Here is a 27,967-nt window from a genome sequence, read left to right as displayed (position 1 = left end):
GGGGCTCTCTCCCCCTCTGGGGCCTTTGGGATTTTTAGATAAAAAAAAAAAAGAATCTTCAAAGGGAATCCACGAAATCCTTTCTCTCCTGGTCTCACTTCTCTCTATTCTTTATTCTGAGTCATTTCCACTCAGGCATCTTTTCAATCCAGGAAATAAATAAGTAAATAAATAAGTAAGTAAAATAAATGAATATATAAAATTAAATAAATAAATAAATGAAATGAAATGAAAAATTAATAAAATAAATAAGTCTCCCCAGTGCCCGCTCCTGGCCAGGAGATTTTGAGGCTGCCAAGAGGGAGGAGCGCCTGATTGGCCGGAGTCTTGGGGGGGGCTCTTCCCTGGGAGGAGGATGCCAGGACCCCCCTTTCCTTTCCTTTCCTTTCATTCCTTGGGATCCTCCCAGGTGGAGATTTTACTCCTCATTTATTTATTTATTTATTCTGCACTCTCAGAGGGACACAATCTTCTTCCCAGGCTCCAAACTCTCCTCCTGCCTGGAATCTGGGATCCCTTTGATCCATTCCCCCCCCCAAGAAAATCCATCCAGATAAGGTTTTTTTTGGGGTGGGGGGGAATCCAGCCAGGTCTCTCTCTCTCCTGCTCAATGCAGGCAGTCCTCCACTTAACAACAGTTCGTTTAGTGACCATTGAAAGTTGAAACAGCAGTGAAAACAAATGACTTATGACTGTTTTTCACACTTACGACCGTTGCAGTCTCCCCAGGGTCACGTGATCCAAATCCAGATGCTTGGCAACACACTCGTACTTGTGACGGTCACAGTGTCCCGGAGTCACGTGATGCCCTTTTGCGACCTTCCCATAAGCCGGATTCACTTAACAACCCTGCTACTCATTTAACAACTGCAGTGATTCACTTCATGACTGTGGCAAGAAAGGTCGTAACATGGGACAACATTCATTGAACAAACGTCTCACTTAGCAACAGAAATGTTGGGCTCAATTGTGGTCCTAAGTCGAGGACTCCCTGTATCTACATATATATATTTCTCTCTATCCCTGATTCATTTCTATCCTATTCAGGAACCTCCCGTCTCCCTCCCTCTTCCCACCCAGAAGCCCCTCCCTCTCTTCCTCTGCTCCAGAAATGCTGTTTTGGGCACTTTGGGATAAAAAAATGTGGGTTTCATTTTACCCAAAATAAAAAAAAGAATTAGCGGATGCTTTTTCCCCTGTCGACCCCTTTCTATGGATCTTCTGCTTTTCTTTCATCTTTCTTCATTCAGAGTTATTTCCATTGGATTGGAATTGGATTGCAGCTTTGAAATCCAATACAGAAAGAAATGAGTAACGGAAGCAGGCTAGAATTTGTAATCATGATTCAATGCTTAAACCGAGATGTAAAACCCCCAATAACAGGAATCCTGATCGCTTCCGTTCTTCCTTCCTGGGGAGGCTCCTGATTTGGGGGGAGAGAGTCCAAAAACACCCACAAACCTTAAAACTGAATTTGGGGTCCTAAGAAAGAAATTGGGCCTCCATTCAGCCCTGAAGCCTCCGATTCTTTCCTTCTCTCTTCCAGATTCCTTCAATGTTGCCTACATTTCTTTTTCTACATTTTATTTCTTTGTGTAATAAAAATCTTATTGACTGATCGGGTTTCAGAGGCCAAGCATTGCGCAAATCAATGATTTTAGAAAAGCCTCTTAGAGCATTTGCTCCATCTGGGAATTATTGAATATTTTAGGGGAACCAACAGAGATTTTGCTCTCCACATATTCAGTCTGGAGGCAAAACTCATTTTCGCTCCTAAATTCTTCCCTGCAAATCTAGGAGGATTTTCACCTGCCACATAAGATGCATTTGGAAATGTTTTTCCTACTGAAACAGGATATTTTCATGGAGATAATAATATTCAGCTATATAATTGGTTTCTGGATGATATTTAAAGTTCATTTTTCCCCTACAAACAGCTCAACATTCTTATCATCTGGCACAGTACTTGAAATAATTCTCATTCCAATCATATTTAATATAGAAATTTCACCACTTTGATTCATTTATCTAGTGATTTTTCATAACCTCCGAAAGTTCCCCAAGTGCCAATTGTGTTGGTGTTGTGAGTGTGTCTCTTTTGTGGGCCTCTCAGGGCCTCCCTCCCTCCTCCCTCCTTTTGGGGGTCTCTGGGGGGATTTTCCATTCAGGGAAAGGAGCTTCATCAGCTGCCCAAAGACTCCAAAGCCCATCCTCCCCTCCTCTTTTCCTCCCTCCCCTCCTTCCTTCCTTCCTTCCTATCTCTGGATGGTTTGTTACTTTAGCTGCTCACAAGCTTTATCCACATAAACAGAATGCATTTTTATTATAAATCCAAAATAGTGAGCCTAAATTTCATTGTGATTCATATAATTTCTTCTTCATCAAAAGTATTATTTTTACTTCCATGAAAATACTTCAGACAAGAGGCCAATAATTCTCCAGGGGTTATAATATTTATTATATTCCGTGTATTTAATGCCAATTGTTGGTCCGGATCCACTTTAGGAGACCTGAAATCACAGGATGTTTCTTGAGTCTCTTTGAGGGAATTTTCTCTTCCTTTTTCTTTGACTTCTGAGCCGACTTTTCTCTCCGGAGAGATCCGGGCGTCTCCTTCCCCCGAGAGGCCAAAGCTTTTCTCTGGCCACCAAGAGAGGCTCCCAACCTTCCCTCAACTCTCCCCAGAATTATATATATGTATATATAGAGAACTTAATGAATCCTGCTGAATCAGTCTGCCTGTGGGTGCTTTCTGGATTTGATTTTTACAAGAAACTGATTTATATCTGTGTCCTATTTTACTACATTAGGCAACAAGCTTGATATCAAAAAGAAATCTTGAATGACATGATGTGGGGCAGATAAAATGTACTTTGTCCTCCTGCTGTTTTAAATCAAGAGGTCTATTAAATGGAATTCCTGGAAGGGCCGAGGGAGAAAGTTGTGTCCCTGAGTAGGTATTTAAAAGGAAAAAAAAAAAAACCTTTTTCCAATTCAATTAAAATCTCCAGCAACTCCCATCTGGCCAAATTGGAACCCCAAAATCTTCACACTGAAGTCTTGTAAATAAGGAGGTTTGGGATGGGCTATAAAAATAAACATGGAAAAATACCAAATTGCAGCTTTAAAATCTGATCCTTCCATTTTCTTGCTAAAAGACTTTTTTTCTCATCCAAAATTTGCATTTCCTGTTTTTTTTTAAAAAAGGCCATTTTCAGTTTGTAAAGCCTCTGCCTTCTTTTAGCAATTCCACAAAGGCCTTTAATGTCCCAAGAGGCAAATGGGATTTTCTTGGAAAATAAAAAAACCTCACACCTGAAATGCTGCTATTTGTCTGCATGGAAACCTGACCAGATCCCAGGTTGGAATTACAAATAACCATTTAAAAATGGGTTCTTCTTAAGCATTATAGAATTTACTGTTAATAAGAAAATCCCTCAAGAGAAAAAAAAAAATAGTTAGCAAAGGACTCTGGGCTGGAATGGATCTATTGTCAACTCTCTTGGGGGGCTCATCCAGACTAACCCCCCCCATTAATCCATCCAAGAGTTGTGCCAGTTGGAGCACTTGCTGAAGGAGGAGATCCAGATCCAAGATCCCCTCTGGATCCCTTCCCCACTCCCTGCCCCCCTCATCCAGGGCAGAGGCTTCCCTCTGGGAGTCAGAGGGACCCCTCCCCACCTCCTTCCCCAGGAATGGCCGGTTCCTGCGGCTGGGAAGGAGGCCGGCTGGGTGCAGGCAGAGCCTGGTGTGAGGGGGGGTCTCCCTCTGAATCCCCCCAAAGCCCCCCCAGGAAGGATCCTTGGGAGAGATCATGAGATCCCCCAAAACCTCTTCTGTCCTTCCTGCTCTGAAGGGGGGATTCAGGGTCTCTCATCTTCAATGGGGGAGAAACTTTTCCTTCAGGGGATTCTGGCAGTTATGGGGAGCAAAGGGCTGCCCCCCCCCCATTGGGCTCCTTTGCCCTGTCCTTCAAAATGCCTCTTTCTGTTGAGGCTGCCTAAAATTGGGGGGTTTTGCAGCCACATCACATTTTGCACTTTTCCCCCTGAAATCTTCTGCTGATTTTTTTGTTTATTTCTGCATCTTGTGGATCCTAAAGGGAGAAAAGGGAAAGTGGAAGGAGAAATTTTCTCTCTCCAAATAAAACCTTTTGAAAAGTGATTGAAACACCGAAGAAAATTGGGACAAAGATCTTCTTCTCTTCTCTTCTCTTCTCTTCTCTTCTCTTCTCTTCTCTTCTCTTCTCTTCTCTTCTCTTCTCTTCTCTTCTCCTCTCCTCTCCTCTCCTCTCCTCTCCTCTCCTCTCCTCTCCTCTCCGCTTTTCTCTCTCTTTCTCTTTCTTTCTTTCTTTGGCTAGCTTGCTTGATCACCTTCAGGGCTGCTCAGAGGCATTTGGCTCCGTCCTCTCTCCTCTCCTCTATAACCTCCGCATGAAGCCGCTGGGTGAGGCCATCCGTCACCAGGGCTGGAGGTCTCCTCCGTCTGCGGATGTTATAAGGTTTCATCTCCACCTCTGGGGACCCAGGAGATGCTGAGGCTGCCCCCTCGAGGGTCCTGGAGGCTGTGGGGGGAGGGGCTGACTCATGCTGCATCTGTCCTTCCTGTCTTCTGCGTTGTTTCTTTCCTGTTGTGTCTCTCATGTGGCTCCTTCTCCTCCTTCCCTCCAGCCAAGCCCACCGTCTCCATCTCCCCCACCAAGATGGAGCCCTCTTCCCCCAACACCATCCTCCTCTGCACCGCGATGGGCTTTTACCCCGTGGAGATCAAGGTCTAGTGGCTGAAGAACGGGCGGCTGTAGGAGGAGGGCGTGGCCTTTGGGGAGGAGCTCCAGAATGGAGACTGGACCTACCAGCTCCAGGTGATGTTGGAGACCCAGCCCCAACGGGGGGACGTCTACACTTGCAAGGTGGGGCATGCCAGCCTGGAGGCCCCCATCACCGTCCAGTGGGGTAAGCCCCTCCCTCCCCTCCCTCCCTTGCTGCCCTGAGAAGGAGGAGAAACCGATCCCATAGGGAGAGCTGGAATGGAGCCTCCTGGGGGAAGGTGGGCCTGATCCTCCTGCTCAGGTGAGGCTCCTTCTCCTTCCCCAGAGCCCCGTTCCTCCAGCTCTGCCAGGAGCAAACTCTGGACGGGGATCATGGGGGCCGTGATAGGAGTGGCCTTCCTGGCTGTGGGGCTCTTCTCCTACCTGAAGAGCAAGAAAGGTGAGTCTGGGGGGCTGGAGGAGAGGTGGTGGGGAGGGGACCCTCTAGGGGAGGCCTCTCCTCAAGCTTAGCAGGTGGCCAAGAGGGGCCCCTTGGGGAATGTTTTTGGCAGATTCACTTATTTGAGGGGCTATAAGTGAAGATCCTGCAACCTATTATGGGCTATCAATGGGGAGGGGGACCCCCTGAGTCCTCCAGCCCATGAAGGGTTCTGATTGGGTCTTTTTCTCCTTCCAGCAATTCCCATCCAACCTCCTGCAGGTGAGTTTCTCCTCTTCCCCCTCATTTCAACCCCTCCTAAAAATTATAGGTGGCTTTTAAAATTCCTTAATTGTTCCTTTTTTTAAAAAAAAACTTGCATGAACAATATCTCCTTGTTGTGGATAGAGCAGTTTTTTGGATTTTGGGCAGCTTTTCCTTACAGAGATCTGAAAAAGTATTGCAATTAAAAATAAAAAGCACACACAAAAGCTAAAATCTTGCCCAGAATTTTTCCTTTTTTTTTTTTTTTTAAATTTTTATTAATAATAAAAAGAAAAAACAAAACCAACATAAATACATAAAATAACATACAAAACTAACAAACATCGATTCAGTCCAATGACTGACTCTTAGAAGTTACTATAACGGTGGAGTATTTTCCATTTTTGTATTTATATTAATGTCTATAATCATCTATTTACACGGTTATATATATATATATATAATTGATTCCTTATTTACTTCCATACATTTCTATTGATTAGTCATAAACTATCTTTGTATTCCTATTTTTGCCTCCAGCCAGCCGTACCATTTTTGCCATACTAAATAATAATCAGTATCATCCTTCTCTTGTATTTCTTTTGTAAGCTTATCTAATTCTGCACATTCTGTAATTTTAGTTATTATTTTGTCTTCTGTAGGTAACTGTTCAGATTTCCAATGCTGGGCAAAGAGTATACGTGCTGCTGTGAGGATATGAATGATTAGATATTTTATTTCTTTGGTATAATTTGCTGTGATGATTCCCAATAAAAAGGTTTCCGGTCTCATTTCAAGTTTTTGTTTCGTAATTTCTTCAATCATTGTTTTAATTTGTTGCCAGTATTGTTTTGCCCTTCGGCATAGCCACCAGAGATGGTAGTATGTCCCTTTCTGTGATTCTGCCCAGAATTTTTCCATGTTTTGGGAAATTGCCAAAGGGAAGGGAAGGGAAGGGAAGGGAAGGGAAGAAGGGGGCCATTCCTTCCCATTCCTCCCTTGGGGAGGGAGCACCCCAGGTATAAATTCCCCCACACATTTTGTAAGCAACCCACCCATTCTGTTAGGCTCACTGTGGAGGGGGGTTCTTGAGGGTATCCAGGCATGAGGAAAATTCCACCCTGTGGCTATTTTAAAAGGGGTGACACCAGGGGTGAAATCCTCCCAGTTCGGACCAGATCGCCCAATCCAGTAGCGATGGAAGCAGGTGGTCCGGAGAACCGGTAGCAAAAATCCCTCCCCCCCCCGCAATGCCCAGCTGAGCCGCACGATCATCAGAGACTTTTTTTTTTTACTTTTAAAAGCATTGTTTCTACAACCTCTTCCGCCGAAAAAATGCTTTTAAAAGTAAAAAAAAAAGCCTCTGATGATCGTGCGGCTCAGCTGGGATCATCAGAGGCTTTTCAAAGCATTTTTTTCTGCAACCTCTTCGGCCGATGCTTTGAAAAGTTAAAAAAATGCTTTGAAAAGTTTTTTTTTTTAAAGTTGGCCATGCCCACCCAGTCACATTACCCCCCCCCACACACACACCAAGCCACGCCCACAGAACCAGTAGTAACAAATTTTGCATTTCACCCCTGGGTGACACCCATCCTACTATGCACTGCAGTATTGTAGGCCACTTCAGCAAATGGCAGGAGATCTGCCCAGCTAAACTGCTGATAATGAACATAGCATCTCAGGTATTGTTCTGTCATTGCATTCGCTCGTTCTCTACCTCCGTTCGTCCTCGGGTGGGAGGTGGAGCTGAGTCCTTGAGATGAACCTATCAACTTAATGAACTCCCTCCAAAACTTCGCCCTGAACTGCACCCCCCCCCCGGTCCGAGAGGATCCTTCTTGGCTCCCCATACAGACTCATTTGGGTTCATTAGTTGGAACCTGGACAGGCTCTTCTTCCTGACCCCCCTTCTCCTTGTGAGAATTCCCACAATTTCAGGGCCTCCCTTTCTTGTGAGGGAGGGGTGGAGACCATCTAGACTGTCCCCAGGGATGCTAGGTGGACCTGTCACTCCAGACCCCTCAACTCTCCTGGCTTTGAACCCACAGCAGCTTCATCTACATTATTCTTCCTCCCACTCACTTCCCTTCCCTTCGCTTTGCTATAAAAGAATAAACTTCAGATGTAAGAAAACCCTGGAATCCTTCCTTCCTCTTCCTCCTCTTCCTTTTTGCTGCCCCCGCAGGAGGCTCCTCCCTCCGCTGCCTCTGGATCCACCATCCAGGCTACTTTTGGTCCGAAGCCAGAACTGGTTCGGGAGGAGGGTGGGCAGATCCAGGGAGGCGAAGGGGCACGACCCCCCTTTCTGCTCAGAGGCCCCCTTGCTCTGCTTCCCCTCAAGCCCCCTTTGGAGGAGCAGAAGGGCAGCAGGCACGGTCCTCCCTGAGCATTTGTGGGGGGCCATTGGGGGGCACCCGAGACTCCCCTACATTCACCCAGCCATTTCAGCCATTTCTCTCCTTCACAACTGGAGGGTCTGCCCCATTTTGGCACCCAATGGCTCCCTCCCTCTTTGGGGCTCAGATTCCAATGGTATAGAGTCTCCTGCTCGATGGTATAAATGGTGTAGGCCTGAGCAGGAGGTTGGACTAGATGACCTCTAAGGAATCCATCTGAAGCTGTTCCTGGTGCAGAAGACATTGCCACGGAGGGGAAGACCTGCTCTCTGGGAAAAAGGGGGGGGGAATTCAATGGGGCAGCCCTAAGTGGAAGACCCCTCCCTTCTCCCCATCACCTCTAGATGGCCCTAGACAGCTCTCCAACTGAGCCTCGCCCCCTCCAGAGGTCATCCAGACTGACTCTGCAGGACTCCAGGGGCCTCAATCACCGAGGCAGAATTTCCCCCTCCCCTCCCTCATCTGGGGTCTTGGGGCCACCACAGGAACAATAATTATAAGAAATAACCAACAGAACTGAACAGAAGAAAGACGAAAACCTCCTTCAATGCATTTGGGTTGAGATAAAAGGGGGGAAAGAGGGATGGGGGAATATTCGGAGCCTCCCAACCAACCAGAGGAAAGAGATGGAAGTTTCTGTTACTTAGCCGAGGCCCGGAGGAAGCTCCCCCCAAGAGTCATGGGGGGCTTGGACTCCCCTGGCCTCACCTGGGAGGCAGGTTCTGGGCCTGGTGGAAGAGGAAAGAGGCTCCTGGGAAACCCAGCAGACCAGAGGCCGCCTTGAAAGCAGCCCCCCCTCCTTTCCCCCCATACGGGGCCTTTGCCACCAGGGGAGGGGAGACCCTGGACGGGGCCTTCTCCAACCCCCAGGGAGCCTTTGAGGCCGCCCCTCCCCCTCCTCCTCCTGGCCCCTCCGATCCTCTCTCTGGGAGGCTCCGGTCAGCAGAGAAACCTTCAAGGTTCATCTGAGAGGACCCAGGAGAGAACTAGGGAGACTGTGGCTGGCAGAAGCCGTGGAGGCTCTACGAGGAGATTCCTTCAAGGGCAGAAATTGGAAGGTATTTAAAGAGGCTGCAACGAACGAACAACACACTGATGTGAACAAATAAGCTTCTACTGTCTCTGCTTATATTCAAAATAATAAGATTATCCATCCATCCACCCATCAAATCTCTCTCTCTCATCTTCTCTCTCAAATTTATGTAGCCCCTCATCTGACAACAAGTGAGGTAAATAAAAACAGGTATTTACATGAATATTAAAAAAACATTCCAAGCAATAAAAAATATTTTAAAAAGAAGGAATATTAGGCAAAGAGTCACCTTTTTCGGTGCCATTGTAACTTCAAACAGCCACTAAATGAACCATCGTAAGTCAAGGACTCCTTTCTTCAATGGGCTTTAACTGAGGGAGAAAAGGACTAGAGAGCTACAATGAGGTTGTGGGGGGAAGGGCCCCTTCAGCCTCCTCCAATGGGGCAGAGGACCTTGTGGCTGCCCCCCCTGCAGACTCAGCCATGGGGCGGAGGAGGAGGAGGAGGAGGGGAGTCCCTGAGGGAGAATGGAGGCTTGTTGCCTGCTGGATCCTGGCCGGTTCCTCAGTTCCGCTTCGGAGGAGCCCAAAGCTTCAGGCTGGGGAAGCGAAGCCCAAATTCCTCCGCAGCTCTTGGGGGCTGGAGAAGGAAGGGCTGCTCTGGGTGTGTGTGTGTGTGTGTGTGTATGTAGGTGGGGATGTCAGAGGGAACTCGGAGAAGAGCCCAATATTTGGGGGTTGGAAGCATGAAAGGGGCCCAGAGGTTCTGCCTGGGTCAGGTGAGGCGTGGAGGCCCCACAGAGGCTGCCTGGATCTGGGGCTGACTGTGTGTGAGTGGCTGTGTCAGATACACAACTGTGGTGCAGATGCTGGGGGGGACCTGGCTCTGGGCTGCTGAGGCTGGTGCTGGGCCAGGGGGGAGTTTGACCCCTCCAGCCCCCCCATCCCTGGAAAGGACCCAGGCCACCTCTGGACCCCCAAAGCTCTTGAAACAGGATCCGGAATTCAGGATCTCTCTAAGCCGCCTTTGCGTAACTCACAGGAACCCAAATCTCCCGCAAAGACTAGAAAAAAAGTTTTCTATGGATGAAGTGAAAGAGGAGAAGAAGAAACAGAAGGTTTCCTTTTGGGATAGTTTGGGGGGGGGAGATTTCCAGACTGTGATGGTGAAAAGGCTGTAATCCTATAGTGGAGGAAATAGGATCCCTGAAGTCCTCAGGATTTCTATTAACATTCCAGGTTATTCTATAAATTATAAATTTATTCTTCAGTTTAATATACTGTCCTTCCATCCATCCTTCCTAAATAATATTGAAATCTTTTACAAGGAAGAAAATCCGCTCAGATCCTCTGACACATCATATCCGTGGATATGGATTTTCTTCTCCTTCTTTTGGGAAAATGTTTCCTCCAACTCCCCTCCAGAAGAACTAAATTCATCTCAGAGGCTGATTCTTAGGATTTGGGAGTCCCAGGACTGATTCCTTTCCCCCTAAAATCCCCTTTTCTCTCAGGATCCCTGCAGGCAAAACGTTGAGTTCCCTGGCAAAGAACAAAAGGGAGGAAAGGAGAATCTGCTCATTCATAATATAAAATGTTTCTGAGATTTATGGAGCTTAAAGGTTTATTTCAAACCACGGCAGAGATTTGGAAAGGAGGGAAAAGCTGCATTTATTTGGAGACGATATTTCTCTTCAAAAGACGTTTTGTACAAACACACCTACAAAAGTTGGAGGGAATTAAGGACAAAAACGCCCTCAAAATTTCCAGGGAGGAAAAAGTGCCTTGAGGGTCTTTGGCTGAGAATTGGGGGGGGGACGGAGGAAGAGCCGCTGCTCAGATGGGGGGGAACCTCCCTGAATTCTGGGCTTGGGCCGGAAGAGAAGGGGGGATGGGGGGGTCTTGGCTGGGCTCTGGGTGGGGGGAAACTCCACTTGGGACCCTTCCTGGAGGGGAAGACCGACTGGAGTCCCACTCCTGCCCTTGGGATCTCCCTCGCTCACTTGGGATCTCACAAGCAGATCCCGGAGTGGGGCAGCGTCTCCAGGAATCACCCCTCAACTGACAGAAGCTGAAGCCCAGAGAAGGTCGATCTGCCTGGAAGGGAAAATGGGATCATCCTCCAAGGGAGATCTGACCTGGAAGGGATCGGAGATGGCGAAATAAACTTTTTGAGCAGAGGAAAGAAGAGATTTCCAGCTGTTTTTCTACCTGGAAGCCACTTCTGGATTTTGTGCTTGAGGCAGAAAAAATATGAAATCTGGACTTTTGGGATTTACTGATTAAATTAAGTTGTTGTTATAGAAATGGTTAATATTTTCTTACAGAAGAAATAAAAACAGAGACTACAATTTCACTTTCTATTTTATTGTGCTGGGGAAAAAAATTTCCTCTCTTTTTTCCTTTTGCCCTTTATCCCCCACTTCTCCTTCCCCTTTCTTTCCCTTTCCCTTCCCCATTTCCCTAATACTTTTATTTTCTATTTTATGCCCTTATAATCTTAATTTTAAAAACATAAAAAGGAGCCTTTTGTTTTAGGGCGCTTCCTGTCCCACAGTCAAAATACCCAAATCTCATCAGGATCTGCACAATCAGATGGCAAAATTTCTTCCAAAATGTCACTTTATATATTTTTCTGCTGAAAGTAGAGATTGTGGTGCATTATGGGAGAAGATGTGGACGTTCTCCGAGGAAAGGAGCGGGAAGCGGAGGAGAAACGGCCGAACTTCATTCCGGGATCTTCATCCGGGGCTGCTTTGCAAGGAAAAGGGGGATCCCCACCCACAGAAAGGAAGGAAGAGGGAGATTCCTACACAACCGGGATTCAAGGGCCGGAAACCTGAAGGAGCCGGTCCGTCCAGACGTTCTGAGCAAGGGAGACGCGTGTTTCAAGGAAGGAAATCGCCCTTTTCTCTTGTGAAGCCAAGAGATCCCTACGGAGATTCCCCCGTGAAGAGGGGGGGGGCTGGGGAGAGGATCTGGCTGGATTAGGAGGGATCCCTGCAGATCCTGCCTGGACTGTCAGCTGAGGGTTTTCCTGGCTTCCCTTCGGATTGGGGGGAGCGTGTGACCCCCAAGTCCTGGCTGGCTGTGGGGCTGCCCCTCCCCCCTTGTCATCCAGGGCAGCTGCTGGGGGCTCCCTCCTCCCATTCTGAGCCCCGAAGGACCCCTCGAGCTCTGGATCCACTTTGCCCTCCTGGACTCTCGGCTGATCCAGCTTAGGCTCCTTCTGGACACGGTGGGAACTCAAAGGGCATCTAGTCCACCCTCCAGTCTAGGCGCCCAGAGAAAGGGAGATTGGAGGAGAATCGGGGGTGGGGGGTGGGCGGGAGGAGCACAAAAGAAAGACGACATTCTCCTCCGGAGCTGGCATGAAAGACCCCCCAGATTGCAGCCCCCCAAGACTGAAGGGATTCCCCTCCCCCACTTTCTCCGCTTCTCTCTCTGCGCGGAACTCTCTCCTGCATCGGGCGAAGTCAAGGGAGGCTCTGCCCGGAGACCGATGACGCTGCAGAAGGGAGGATTCCCATTGGTCCTCCTGCTCTTTCTGGACTCTCCCTCTTCCGAAGTCCGAGGGAAACTCCTCCCCCCCTCCAGACCCTCCGATTCCTCCTCTGGGGCTGGGAGCGTCTTTCTCCCCCCTTTGGGGCGCTTGTGGGGAGCCTCCATGGCTTTGGCTGGGCTCCCCCTGATGCTGCTGCTGGGGGCGCTGGCCCGGATCCCCGGGAGCGAAGGGGGGGAGGAGACCCCCGGTAAGGAGGGGGCTGGGCGGGGGAGGAGGGGGCTGGGAAGGGGGAAGGAAGCCGATGGGTCCCCAGAGCCTCCCCCAGCCTGGATCTCTGCGTGGTCTCCTCCCCCTTCCTCCCCACAGCCCCCCCCCAGGAGGACGGAGAGGGACCCTAATCCTAACCCTTCCCCCATGTAGCCAGGTGGGGGTCGCAGCCTCTCCTGTGCCTGGGTGGGAGGGGGCTGCAGGGAAAGAGGAAGGGAGGAAAAGCGAAAGAGGGAAACTGAGGCATTTTCAGCCCTGAATCCCCAGAAGGGAAAAGAGGCATTTGAGCGAAAGTCTTTTTCCTTCTTCAGAAACTTCACTTTTTCTTCTCAATCTCAGATTTGGAGCTTTGAAGGTCAGGCAAGAGGGGGGCTTCGGGCCCTTCTGGGAGAGACCCTGAATTGGGGGAGGAGACACAGAACACCCCCACCCCCCATAATCCCCCTGGAGGGGAGGGGGAAGGGAGGGAGAAGGAGGGGGTGGGAGACCCTCCCTTTGAGAGGCTCTTTGGGGGGGCTGCACTGCAGGGTCTTTTGGGGGAGGGGGACAGGAAAGAGGGGTGATCCTCGACAGTGACCCAAACGGAGGGAGCTGGGCTGAAGATTCAGGGGAAGAAGAAAGGGGGGGAGAGAGGGAGGGAAGGTGGGGGTTGAAGGGCTGGGAGACCCCAGGAGAGTCGGTCTAGATGTCCTCATTGTGACCCCTCCCCAGATCCCCTCCCAAAGGAAGAGAGAGTGGGGGGATGGAAGCTACTTTCCCTCCAGCCCTCCCCCCCAATCCTTCCTGCCCCTTGAGATCCAACCTTCCCTGCAGAGACTGAATGGGATCGCTGGACCGGTTGAGCTTCTGCCTGCCTTTTCCCACCCCTCCCCCTCTTTCCTCCCCTCCCCCCTCCAGACCCCCCAGGAAGCCTCCCTTCCTCTCTGGGACTGAGAGAGTTCCCGCTCCCTCCTCCAGGGGGCGTCTTCTGCCAGTACCTCAAAGGAAGGTCCCCCGCCACCCTCCTCCGTGGGTCCCCCCTCCTCTACTAGCTGCTGGGAGCGATGGGCCCTGGAGTCCCTCCTGACGGCCTTCCTCCCCTTCGCAGCCCATTTCCTGTACCAGCAGAAGTCTGAGTGCCGCTTCCTCAACGGGACGCAGCGGGTGAGGCTCCTGATCAGGTGGTTCTACGACCGGCAGGAGTTCGTGCGCTTCGACAGCGACCTCGGGAAGGTCGTGGCCCTCACGGAGTTGGGGGAGGCGAGTGCGGACAGGTGGAACAGAAATAAGTTCTACCTGCAGGATGCGAAGGCGGCTATGGATTTCTTCTGCCGGCACAACTACTGGGTGTACAGCTACCAGGCGGCCAAGAGGGAGGAGCGGGTGGTTGGCCGGAGAGGTGAGTCTGGGGGGGAGGGAGGGAGGGGGAGGCCAGGACCCCCCTTTCCTTTCCTTTCATTCCTTGGGATTGTAGGAAGTTAGCACCCACCCCTCTCCTGGAAGAGTGAAATTTTAGGAAATACGAAAAAGGCAGAATATTATATTTCCCTGGGATAAGCATGTTTTGAAGCAGCTCCCATCTTTCTGCCCCCCCCACCCTTTGTCAATGGGCCATTAAGGCTTGGGCCAGTCTATTCTACATAACAAAGATCTACCTCCTTCAGGCAGAGCCATAGTAGGAATTGCGAAAGATAGGATTAGCCCTCTACACAATAGCAACAGAAACTAACACAATGGGACCCATCTAGACGAGGCTCACCACATGGCACCTGGGAAGATTGCATCAGCCAGCAAGACCCCCACCCCCTGGGAGTCTGACAACCAATCAGGATACTCTTTCGTGGCCCCAAGAAATGCAGAGCCAGAGAGAGCATAAAAACCCGAGGATTTACTGTATCTGCCCTTTTCTGTTCAGGAACTCAAGCCATGTGATCCTGTCCACCATTAAACCATCTTTCCAAGCAGCCTCCATGTCTCCAGTGTCTGTTTCCCCACTTGGAGCAGAACCCAGAAGGATGTTTCTTCCAACAGGATCCTCCCAGATGGAGGTTTTGCTCCTCATTTATTTATTTATTTATTCTGCACTCTCAGATGGACAAAATCTTCTTCCCAGGCTCCAAACTCTCCTCCTGCCTGGAATCTGGGATCCCTTTGATCCATTTCCCCCCCCTAAGAAAATCCATCCCAATATGTTTCTTTTGGGGTGGGGCAGGGGAATCCAGCAAGGTCTCTCTCTCTCTCTCCTGCTCAATGCAGGCAGTCCTCCACTTAACAACATTTCATTTAGTGACCATTGAAAGTTACAACAGCAGTGAAAAACATACTTATGACTGTTTTTCACACTTACGACCGTTGTACCCTCCCCAGGATCACGTGGTCAAAATCAGGATGCTTGGCAACGGACTCGGACTTGTGACGGTCACAGCGTCCCAGGGTCACGTGATCCCCTTTTGTGACCTTCCAACAAGCAAAGTCCATTTAACAACTGCAGTGATTCACTTAATGACTGTGGCAAGAAAGGTCGTAACATGGGGCAACATTCATTGAATAAACATCTCACTTAGCAACAGAAATCTTGGGCTCAATTGTGGTCCTAAGTCGAGGACTCCCTGTATCTACATATATATTTTTCTCTATCCCTGATTCATTTCTATCCTATTCAGGAACCTCCCGTCTCCCTCCCTCTTCCCACCCAGAAGCCCCTCCCTCTCTTCCTCTGCTCCAGAAATGCTCTTTTTGGCACTTTGGATAAAACCTTATTTTTTACCCAAAACAAAAAAAAAGAATTAGTGGACACTTTTTCACCTGTCGACCCCTTTCTATGGATCTTCTGCTTCTTTTTCGTCTTTATTCATTCAGAGTCATTTCCAGTCCTGCAGCTTTTCAATCCAATAAAGAAACAGATGAGTAACAGAAGCAGCCTAGAATTTGTAATCATGATTCAATGCTTAAACCGAGATGTAAAAACCCCAATTAGAGGAATCCTGATCGCTTCCGTCTTCCTTCCTGGGGAGGCTCCTTGTCAGATGTAAATGCCTTATTCCCTAATGTGTAAATAATGTATATATGGGATATCAGGGGTTAACTTATTCTTTGACTCTTAATGTATTCATAATTCACCACTCCCACTCTTGGCTCCACCCTTTGTATATATAAGGAGCCACCTTCACCATTTTCTTTGCTTCTATCTGTGAATATTCAGTGAATATAGAATGCCTATTATAATTAAAGAGAAATATATTTAAACCTCTAACTCTCATTATTATTATTGAGTCTGATCCTAAAAATATTGCAACAAGCTGGTAGCAGAGGATGGTTAATTGACTCAATAAATACCTAAAAATGTCTAAGAAAGATAGGCCCAACACCAGGGCCTACAGCAAAGAAATAGAAACTGAACAAGAAATAATCAACGAATCCACAAACGCGATTTCGAGAGAATCCGAAGAATACACCACTGAAGAAGAAGAATTAATAAATGAAAATGATGGCCAGGAGGAAATCGAAATAGAAAATAACGAACTCAGGTCAGAGATATTGAAGTTATTAAAAAGCCAGAAGAATGATGAAAGCCTCATCGCGAACCTCCAAGAAATGCTGAAGAACAGCGGAGCAGCGAGAGAGAAAAACATCGCTAAAGAGAAACCCAAAGACCAAAAAACTGTGAGTGATATGACTACAGAGAAAGTCGTTATGAAAAAGAAAAAATGTGATCCCGCGCGAAATTTTGAATGGCAGCCATCTTGGTTTCAACAAGCCTCCAAAGTGAGCGAAGCAGAGCCAATCAAAATGCTCAGTTCAAAATTTCTGGCGCGAAAAACGTTATCAGACAACGAAAGTGAAAAGGAGGATTCAAACTCTTCGGAAGAGCCAGAATCAGAAAATGAAGACGACTTAACGAAATCCCAAGTAAAGTCAGCAATGAAGACGCTTTTTGCTGCATTTGGGCCAAAATTAAAAATTTCCAAAGCGCCAACGAAGAAGCAAGCGAACAAGCCGATACTTCAAGACCTGCACGCTCCCATCCTGACTTCGAGAACGACGACGCCCGAGCCCAGAGAGCCATGTTGATTCCGCCCTACACCGCAGACCGAAGCAAGTGCCAACGCACCCAAAAGAAAGAGAAGAACAGTCGCCGCCATCAGAACTCCTAAGACCGAGCCAGAGACCGACTCGTCTGAAGAGGAGCGGAGCGAGCGAGCTACAATGGAGAGAACCTTCCACGACGACGTCAAAGAAGAAATGAACAACGCGCATGTGCGAAACTACGTAGACGGTCCGGAAAGACTTGAACTGGCCAGAGAACCGCGCAGACTCGTTGCGAGCATCCCCATGCCGTTTTGCAATTTCCTACACTTGCGAGACCACGGACTACCTCAGGTTGTAAGTAATGGACAAAATAATGTGGGTAACTTACCCAGTGACTTCCCAAAACTTAGGGTTGATGGCATTAATTTACAAGAATGGTATCAACAGCTCCAGGTTGTCTTTATGAAAGAAAATTTACTATTTTTTATCACTAGTCCCCCAAGAAGACCTTGGACTTTAAAAATAGATTGTTTACACCATAAGGCATTTTTCTTAATAATATCTAGCGTGTCTCCTGCAATGTATCATAGCATCAAACCAAATCTAACTGTTTCAGAAATAATTCAATGCATGTTTAATTTGTTTCACAGCGATAGTGTAGCTACCACCACAAGAATGTCTAAGGACTTCTTTTCTTCCAGAGTAAAACCAGGGGTTTCCATAAGTGAGCATTTAATATCTTTAAACAAAATAAGAGCTGAGCTGCATTTGAGGGGGGAAGTGATTTCAGATCAAACAATGAAAAGTGTTATTATCAACTCACTTGATTCATCATGGGATAGTTTTATGTCACACTTAGACACCATCAATCTAGGATATTTATCAATAGAAAGTCTGTCTAACAAATTGATAGCAGAAGACAATTCAAGAAAAAATCGTTATAGCAATCACACAGAACACAAATCTTTTAGGAAGGTAGCTTTCCAAGAAAAATATAATGAAACTTTTAAATGCCACAATTGTGGGTCCAGGGAACACAATAGAAGAGATTGTCCCAAAATTTCAAAGGAAAGACATAGGTCAGAATATAGGAACAAATACAATTATAGACAGTCTTCCACAGATAGACATAAATATAGAAGCCCACCAAATTACAGAGAAAGTAGAGGGGGCAGAGAAAATTCAAAAGAGAGAAAATCTGGTTCACTGAATGGACTAAATAAACAAGACAGCACTAAAACGCAACAAAATGAGAACAATAATTGGCTTATTGATTCTGGGGCAACTAATCACACCACTAATAACAAAAATATATTGTCTTCATTTACAGAAGATAAGTTTGTAATAAAGGTAGCTAATCAAGAAAAAGTTCAAGTATTAGGCAGAGGGAATGTGACCTTGCCTGGTCTAGGAAAAATAGAGGGGGTATTGTTAATACCAGAAATACCTCATAACATACTAAGTGCCATAAAACTAAGCAGAGATTCTGACATCAATATAGTTTTCTCAAAGGGAAAAGCAACTTTAGAGAAGAATAAAACAAATGTAGGCACTGTGATGATTAAAGGAGGCCTACCCTATCTGATAACAAAAGAAAGATGGTTACATAACATTGATTCAAATATGGAAGATTGTATTGAGGCAGATAATGAAAATATTAGTAACAGTGACAATGATGAATGTAAAATATCTCATGATCACACAGATACACACAATGAGAAGAAACCAAAAATAGGTAAACCAATTCATGACGAGTGTGCTCATATCTTACATAGGAAGTTAGGACATGCAAGTTTTCCTGTAGTACAAAAAATGACTGAACACGCAGAAGGTGTCAAAATAAAAAATTGTGAAAATTATTTGGAATGCTCAGTATGTAAATCTACTAAATTAAAAACTAGTCCCAGGCCAAAAAAATCCACCAGATCAACTAACAAAATTTTTGACTTAGTACACATGGACTTAGTTGGCCCATTAACTCCATCAATCACTTATAGAAAACGTTACTTCCTAACAATAGTAGACGATTACAGTCGCTATGGTTTTGTTTACACATTAAAACACAAGGATGAAACCTTTCAAAAATTTAAGGAATTTTACAAACGCATAGAAACACAACATAATATCAGAATAAAACAAATTATGACAGATAGGGGATGTGAATTCATGTCTAAAGAATTCTCCCAATGGTTAAAGGATAGAGGAATGCTACATTACACGTCTAGTCCATTTTCTGCGTTCCAGAACGGGATTGCAGAGAGAAAGAATTCCACATTACAAACCATGATTAGGTGCACATTAGAGGATGCTGGTTTAGGCAAACAATTTTGGTCAGAAGCCCTACATTATTCAAATTACACTCAAAATAGAACCTGGTCCAGTATTGTGAATAAGACACCATATGAGGTGATGTATAATAGGAAACCAAAATTAGCACACATGCACATATTTGGGGTCACTGCAGACGTACACATACCCAAACAGTTGAGAAGAAAGGGAGAAAACGTATCCAGAAGACTAAGATTTATGGGATATGAAACTGGCACCAAAGGGTACAGATTCATTGATAATAATAATAAATTTATAGTTTCCAGAACAGCTGTGTTCCATGAACAGGCCAACTGGTCTAAATTACATCTTAATGAAATATTTCCAAATAAATGCAAAGATACCAAATCTCGTGAGGAAGGGACAATAGAAAATCAAAATGTCAACAAAAATAAAAACAAAACCAAAACATGGACAAATAGTCAACACAAAATAAAGACAGACACATTAACAAAAAAGGAAGCAAGATATTTGCATGACTACCATAGCAAACCAGAAAGAGCTATTAGGAACAACAGAAATCAAATACCAAATAAATACAGAGATTACATAATGCATATGGATGGTGAACAAATAACACCTAATACATATGAGGAAGTATTAAAACTCCCTCGTGAAGAAAAGGAAAAATGGGAACTAGCTATGAAAAAAGAGATGGAAAGTTTGCAAGGATTAAATGTATTCACACCTACGATTGCACCTAAAGATAAAACAATTATTGGTACCAGGTGGATTTATAAAATTAAGAACCTAGAAGGAGGCAATACCTTATACAAAGCTAGATTGGTTGCACAAGGTTATGCACAAAAATATCCGGAGGACTATACTGACACATACTCCCCCACAGTAAGAACAGAGAGTGTTAAAACAGCTCTAGTAGTAGCATCCGCACTCAATCTTGATGTATTCCAATATGACATACAGACTGCGTATCTACACGCAAAACTAGATAAGGAAATATATGTAAGAGCACCTCACAGTCAATACACTAATAAAAATGAAATTTGGCTATTGAACAAGAGTTTATACGGATTAAAGCAATCTGGCAAAAGATGGTACGATTGCTTGGTAAAAGTACTTAAGACCATGGATTTCAACGCTACCACTGCTGATAACTGTTTCTTTGTCAAAAAGAGTGATGATCACATTGAATTTGTATTGATTTATGTAGATGATATTTTATATATAGGAAAACACAAAGAGAGAAGAGAAATCTTTGTAAACAAGTTAAATGAACATTTCTCGTTGAAATCTCTAGGTAAAGTAAACAAATACCTTGGTGTACAAATTAACAAAACTAGAAGGGGATTCAAACTTACTCAGAAAGATAAGATTATTGAACTTCTAAACAAATGCAATTTAAACAATGCCAAACCCTGTGACACTCCTATGCAAACTGATTTCCTTAGAAATACTGATGAATCTTCCCCTGAATTCAGGGATAATACATTTTATAGATCAGTCATAGGTTCACTTCTTTATATATCTAATTGGACCAGGCCAGATATTGCATTACCACTCAATTTATTATCAAGGCACGTTAGCAAACCAACAATGTATCACTGGGAAGCTGTCAAAAGAATTTTAAGATATCTGAAAAGTACATTAGACTTTTGCCTAGTATTAGAACCTAGTGATAATAAAGAACCAAGACTTACATGCTACGCAGATGCGGATTGGGCTGGAGATATATCATGCAGAAAAAGTACTTCTGGTTATATTTTTCTGTTAAATGACTGTCCAGTTTACTGGTACACTGGTAAACAAGAACTGGTAGCCACTTCAACCACAGAAGCGGAATATGTTTGTTTATCCAAAGCTGCAAATAACCTTGTATGGTTTAATGATTTAATTTCAGATGTTTGGAAAAAACCTGCTTTGCCTTTTGTTATGCATGAAGACAATAAAGCGGCCATTGAAATATCTAGATCCGATGCCATTGGACAAAGATCCAGGCATATAGATATAAAATTTAAGCATGTGAGACAATTGTCTCAAGATGGATTTATCAAAGCAGTGCATTGTGATACCTCTGAACAATTAGCTGACATATTGACGAAGCCTTTACCTTCTAAACAGCACAAATACTTAACTTCCAAATTGTATGTATTATATTGTCCTGAATCTGAATGTAATTGGTGTTGTATAGCGAACCGGCATTTAGAGGGGGATTTGTCAGATGTAAATGCCTTATTCCCTAATGTGTAAATAATGTATATATGGGATATCAGGGGTTAACTTATTCTTTGACTCTTAATGTATTCATAATTCACCACTCCCACTCTTGGCTCCACCCTTTGTATATATAAGGAGCCACCTTCACCATTTTCTTTGCTTCTATCTGTGAATATTCAGTGAATATAGAATGCCTATTATAATTAAAGAGAAATATATTTAAACCTCTAACTCTCATTATTATTATTGAGTCTGATCCTAAAAATATTGCAACACTCCTGATTTGGGGGGGAGAACCCAAAAACATCCACAGACCTTAAAACTGAATTTGGGGTCAGAAGGAACAAATTGGGCCTCCATTCAGCCCTGAAGCCTCAGATTCTTTCCTTCTCTCTCCCAGATTCCTTCAAAGTTGCCTACATTTCTTTTTCTCATTTTATTTCTTTGTCTAATAAAAATATTATCTATTTCTATCGACTGATGGGGTTTCAGAGGCCAACAATTGTGCAAATCAAGGATTTTAGCTGCCCTTTTTGCCATTCAGCCTTTACAGAAAAATTATATTCCTTTTATTAGAATCAGAGAAGTCTTTAAAGCATCATAACTTAAGAACTGGTTAAGTTGAATGTTCCCATTGTGACTCCAGAGATTCTCCAAAACTAACATCTCACCATAGAATCCAATAAGATCTTCCATAAGAGGAAAACCTCCAGATCCTAAGAGAGAAAAGCCTCTTGGGGCATTTGCTCCTTCCGGAAATTATTGAATGTTTTAGAGGAACCGACAGAGATTTTGCTCTCCACATATTCAGTCTGTACCCTTGCCAGGTGTCCACTATTTGAGCGGACAGTCCGCTTTTTCCACATTATGTTCACTATTTTTTTTCACAAAATAGTGGACATTTTTTTTATTCAAAAGCTTTATGGTGAAATGGTACGTAATCTAAAGCTGTACAGTCTAAGAGAATAAGGATAGGAGAATCGCGTCTTGTCTTTTTTTTTCATAAGTTAGAATGAGACAAAGATCGAATATCCATTGAGCTCGATTCTCCGAAAAAATTAATGATGAGATTAAAATAAAAATATATTATAAAATTATGTACAGTTCACATTTTTAAAATGTATTGTAGCTTGTGTCGACTGACCTAAAATGGCGTTGAGTGATGAGAGTGACAGCGGCGAGATTTTGAATTCTTTAAAACGAAAGAGAGGAGAGTGCAAATACACCAAAGACTGGGAAGCTACTTTTGCATGGATTACCAACAACGAAACCGACAGAACAAATATGACGGCCTACTGTAAATTGTGTCAGAAATCGTTCACAATTGAATATAATGGTATAAAAGCTGTCACACAGCATGCAAGCACAGAAAATCATTTAAATAAGGAGAAAATAGCTTCCAGCAACAAGTGAATCAATTCGTTTTTCATTGTTAAAGACTCCTCTTTCAGTGAGAAAGTGACTGTAGCTGAAATGGCTAAAACTTACCATGGGATCAAACACCATATTTCTTTCCTGGCTCAAGATTGCGGTATTAAGTTAATGAAGCAAATTTTTGATGATTCAGAAATTGTAAAAAAGATGTCTTGTGGAAGAACCAAATCATCTGCTATTGTCAATGAGGTTTTGTATCCTTTTTCTATTGAGTTGGTGCTCAATGATCTTAAAACTGGAATTCCATTTTCTCTCTCTACTGACACATCAAACAAGGGAAATCGCAAAATGTATCCCGTTGTTGCACAATATTTTACTTGTGAAGAAGGACTGTGTGTGAAAATTTTAGACTTTTATGAGGATTCTTTCGAAGATTCTACATCAATAAAAAATCAGCTGTGTCGAGTTCTTAGTGATAACGAATTGGAAATAAATAATGTTTCAGCTTACTCAGCAGATAATGCATCGGTCAATTATGGAGTGAACAAATCTGTTTACCAAAAATTATTGCTGGAAAATGACAATATTGTAGCTGCTCATTGCAATAATCACATTTTACACAACAGCGCAAAAAATGCATTAAAGCAGTTATCTTTTGATATCGAAAACGTAGTGCTGAAGTTTTTTGCCGAATTTTCGAATTCTGCGAAGAAACGAGAAGAGTTGAAATCATTTTTTGAGTTTTGCGAGTCAGAATTCCATGAAGTTTTGCGCCATGTTCCAACATGTTGGTTAAGTTTGTTTAAAGCGGTCGAAAGACTTCTTTTAAACTGGATACGTATTTTTAATTGTTTATATTGTATGTTTTTAACTTTGGCTGTTCACCGCCCCGAGTCCTTCGGGAGAGGGGGCGGTATAAAAATCTAATAAATAAAATAAATAAAATAAAATAATACCTCTAAAATCGTATTTTATTTCTCTTGGATCTGATGAGTGCCATAAGGTTATCTGGAACCTTATTTCGGATCAGGAAAATGAACTCGCAAAGTTTATATTATATTTATTGTTCTTTATTGTTCTTTATTGTTAGTCTTGAGCCAAATATACCATTTATTCCATACTCTATAATAATCTCTCTCTTCTTTTTCCTTAATTTCTTTTCTTAATCTGTCAATCTCAGCGCATTCTAAGATCTTATCTATCAGTTCTTCCTCCATTGGGAGTTTTTCCTGTTTCCAATTTTTTGCATATGTTATTCGTGCTGCTGTTAAGATGTGTAGCATCAAATATTATATTTCTTTGGAGTATTTTGTAAAAATTCCTAACAAGAATGTTTCTGGCTTCCTTTCTATTTGCTGTTTTGTTATTTGTTCAATCCATTTCTTAATGTTTGACCCATTTTTTCTTGCTGCCGGGCACGTCCACCATAGATGTTCCTTGAGATTTCTTACATTTCCAACATGTTGCCCTATTGTTTGGGTGTATCTTTGCCAGTCTTGTCGGTGACAGATGCCATCTGTAGAACATCTTCAACTGATTTTCCTTGTATGCCGCCACTAGTGTTAATTTTGCATTCTGTATTTTGTACTCCTGCTGTTTTAAATCAAGAGGTCTATTAAATGGAATTCCTGGATGGGCAGAGGGAGAAAGTTGTGTCTCTCGGTAGATATTTAAAAAGAAAAAAAAAATTCCGATCCAATTAAAATCTCCAGCAACTCCCAACTGGCCAAATTGGAACCCCAAAATCTTCACACTGCAGTATTGTAAATAATTAGCTTTGGGATATGCTATAAAAATAAACATGGAAAAATACCAAATTGCAGATTTTGAATTTCCACTGATTTAAAATCTGATCCTTCCATTTTCTTGCTAAAAGTCTTTTTCTCATCCAATATTTGCATTTCCTGTTTTTAAAAAAATCCATTTTCAGTTTGTAAAGCCTCTGCCTTCTTTTAGCACTTCCACAAAGGCCTTTAATGTCCCAAGAGGCAAATGGGATTTTCCTGGAAAATAAAAACAACTCACACCTGAAATGCTGCTATTTGTCTGCATGGAAACGTGACCAGATCCCAGGTTGGAATTACAAAGAACCATTTAAAAATGGGTTCTTCTTAAGCATCATAGAATTTACTGTTAATAAGAAAATCCCTGACTTCCGGTGGCTCCGCAGACGTTCGAAGACGGTCTCCATAGACCGCCAGCCACCCGATCTGTAAAAAACCGCCCTGACAGCGCTGAACAGCTGTCTGGCGGTTTGAAAAAACTCTCCTTCGGGCAAAGAAGGAGAGGAGAGTCGGAGGGGGTGGGTAGAGCTCCCCGATTGTCACTGGATTAATTCCAGGGACTCGGAGGGCGAGAGCTCCCCAGTTCACCCCTCCCTTTGCTCCGGATCGCTGGTGCCTCTGATTCACAGAGCAAGACGTCTGCGTCCAATTCTGCCGGCAAACAGTGAGTTCTAATGATTTCTTAAGGCAGACAGAGCGGAAGCAAGAGTGCAAGCCTCTTTAAATAATAAACTGAGCTTAACCCCGTGAATACATTGTTGCAAACGGAGCTCTCTTGAGCTGGAGGCTGGAGAGGAAGCCTTTGTTAAGGGCGGAAGGGAAAGTGAAAGTTAAAAGGAAATTGCTTGTTAAGAACCCTTTGCCTGAAGAATAAACTGCTGGGGATTGATTACAGTTGGAAGAGAGGACTGTTTATTTTGGAAAAACTTTGAAATACACTTTGTAAGACTGTTTATAAGACTTTCTGGCTGCAAAAAGGAAAAATTCTTTTTAAAATAAAAATGGCTGCTAAACAACTAAAGCCACCAACTTCTAAAGGGGGAGGAGGCTCTCCTGTAGTGACTCCAAAACAACAACTTCCGGCTGATGCACAGTCACAAGACCTTAAAGAATTTATAATGAGTGCCCTGAACAATCAGGCAGAAATGATGAAAGGATTCTCAGAGGAGTTAAAGAAACTTACAAACGTGGTGAAAGAAAAACATGATGAAATAAGAGATGACATTGTTTTTGCAGTTTCAGGACTGGCTACTCACATGTTAAAGATTGAGGAGAGAGTACGGGAGATTGATGATGCTAACTTAGATCTTGAAGCTAAAGTAGGAGAGATTATGACACAGACAGAGAAAGTGGATGACGAGATGGTCATGTTACAGTACAGATCAATGGAATTTGCCCTGAGGCTGAGAGGGTTGAAAGAGAAGAGTGGTGAAAATTTAAAAGATGTTTGTTCCAACGCCTTAGCAGAGCTGATTTTAGAAAGGCCAGAAGATTTGGCATTCCAAATGGACAAAATTTACAGGGTTAATTCCTGGCTGGCAAAACAAAAGCAACTACCAAGGGATGTGGTGATTTATTTTACAACAAGGAGATTTAGAAATGACATTTTGCAAGCCTCTTACAGAAATAAGATTAAAGTGGAGGGACAAGAATTGGTGGTTTTGAAAGAGCTTCCTCCTAAAATGTTAAGAGACAGAAAGCAGTTTGGTTTTTTGGTGAACGAATTAAGAAATCAACAGCTCCAGTACAGATGGGACGTCCCATTTGGGATAATAGTGACATATGCTGGGCAAAGGCATCGTTTAAACACAGTTGGAAAGGCAAAAGACTTTTATGCTAATATTTTAAAGGCTGGAAGGCCACCCTCACCAGGGGGTGCTGGAAAGCAACTGGAAGTTACGCAGCAAGAGAAAGGTGGAGCACAACTACAAACCTATGCTCAAGCACTAGCTGGAGGAGCTAACTTGGAAGATTCATTACTGAGTGGGGGTCAACCACCAACCCTTGAGGCACTAACGAAGATACAACTGCCAGAAGATCAACGAATTACAAGAGCTACTTACAAACAACATTTGGCACAACAACCTCAAGATCCAACTCAACAAGTCCAAAAAACACAAGCAGTGGGAGGAGCTAGGCCGAAATCTAAGATGGCGGAGGAGGTTCAGCTGATGCTCTCAAAGCTTGGAATGCCCAGAGATGGCAAATAAATTTTTATTCTGGAATGTCAATGGTTTAAATTCTCCACAAAAAAGAAAGAAAATATTTCATTACTTGAAACAATTTCAGAACGATGTTATTTGTTTGCAAGAAACCCATATTAAATCTTCAGATCAAAAGTATTTGATAAATTCGAAATTAGGTATACATTTTGTGGCTTCAGCACCAGAAAAGAAAAATGGCCTAGTTATATATGTTAAAAGAGGCTTAGTGGCTAATTTAATTGAGGCTGATATTCAAGGTAGATATATTGCAATTGAATTAATAACACAGAATGGGAAGATGCTAGTAGTTGGAGTATATGCACCTAATCAACAACAAGAAAAATTTTACAAACTTTTACATACCAAAATTTTACAATGGGATTACAGATCTTTACTTTTAATGGGTGATTGGAATGGGGTATTAAATACCCAGAAGGATAAAAAAAGTCTTTCCAAGACCACCATGCGTGCCAAGTTGCCTAAATCTTTTTTTGATATTTTGGAGGATATCGAACTCAGAGATATATGGAGAGAAAGGAATGAGTTGGAGAGTGATTTTACTTTTTTTTCAGATAGGCATCAATCTTTTTCTAGGATTGATTTTATATTAACTACAAATGATCTTTTTTCTAGGGTGAAGAGTACGAAGATATGTCCAAGAACATTAACTGATCATAGTCCGGTTTGGGTGGAACTAGAGCAGGAAAGAGGGGAAAGGAGGTCTTGGAGGCTAAACGAGAACTTATTTAGATATGAAGATAATCTCTTTGAGCTCAAAAAACAATTGAAAGAATTTTTTATTAATAATATGAATAAAGGAACCTCGATGGAGATGGTATGGGATGCGTGTAAGGCATATATGAGGGGAACATTAATTTTTTTGAATAATAAATATAGATTAAAACAACAAAATAGACGAAAAGAGATAGAGGAGGAAATTAAAAAGAAAGAACAACTGCTTATAAATAACCCGGGAGATAAAAAGGCAAAAGATATGATTAATATTTTAAGAGAGCAATTTAATATGTTAATGGCTGGGCAAGTAGCAACTAGCATACAATATGCCAGACATAATACATTTTGTAATGCTAATAAACCTGGGAGATGGTTGGCTTATACGATGAGGAAAAAACAGAAATCACGTGTCATAGATAAGATAGAATTTAGAGGTAAAGAGATTTATCAACAGAATTTAATAAAAAAGGCTTTTTTGGAGTTTTATACAAAGTTATATGCTAAAGATTTAATTCAAGATGGTGATATTGATAGATATTTAAAGATGGAGATTCCTGAATTAACGTTGGAGCAGAGAGAGAGATTGAATCAGCCAATAACTTCTGAGGAAATAGTTGAGGCAATCAAACAATTAAAAATAGGTAAAGCTCCGGGAACAGATGGATTAACAGCTGTTTTTTATAAACATCTACAATCTGAAATGTTAGAA

General features: G+C 43.5%; 2 protein-coding genes across 2 annotated transcripts in view; both read left to right on the top strand.

Annotated features, from left to right (window-relative positions):
- Nucleotides 1-27,967, top strand: part of LOC148116177 (H-2 class II histocompatibility antigen, I-E beta chain-like) — a 252,867-nt gene that overhangs the window by 73,293 nt on the left and 151,607 nt on the right. The gene's annotated exons all lie outside the window — the stretch shown is intronic.
- The window catches only part of LOC148116181 (H-2 class II histocompatibility antigen, E-S beta chain-like), a 40,337-nt gene that overhangs the window by 8,010 nt on the left and 4,360 nt on the right, over nt 1-27,967 (top strand). The gene's annotated exons all lie outside the window — the stretch shown is intronic.

The sequence above is a fragment of the Pantherophis guttatus genome, chromosome 2 (assembly GCF_059756535.1).
Source record: "Pantherophis guttatus breed Tessera chromosome 2, ASM5975653v1, whole genome shotgun sequence".
NCBI lineage: Eukaryota > Metazoa > Chordata > Lepidosauria > Squamata > Colubridae > Pantherophis > Pantherophis guttatus.
This window is presented reverse-complemented; position numbering and strand designations above follow the sequence as displayed.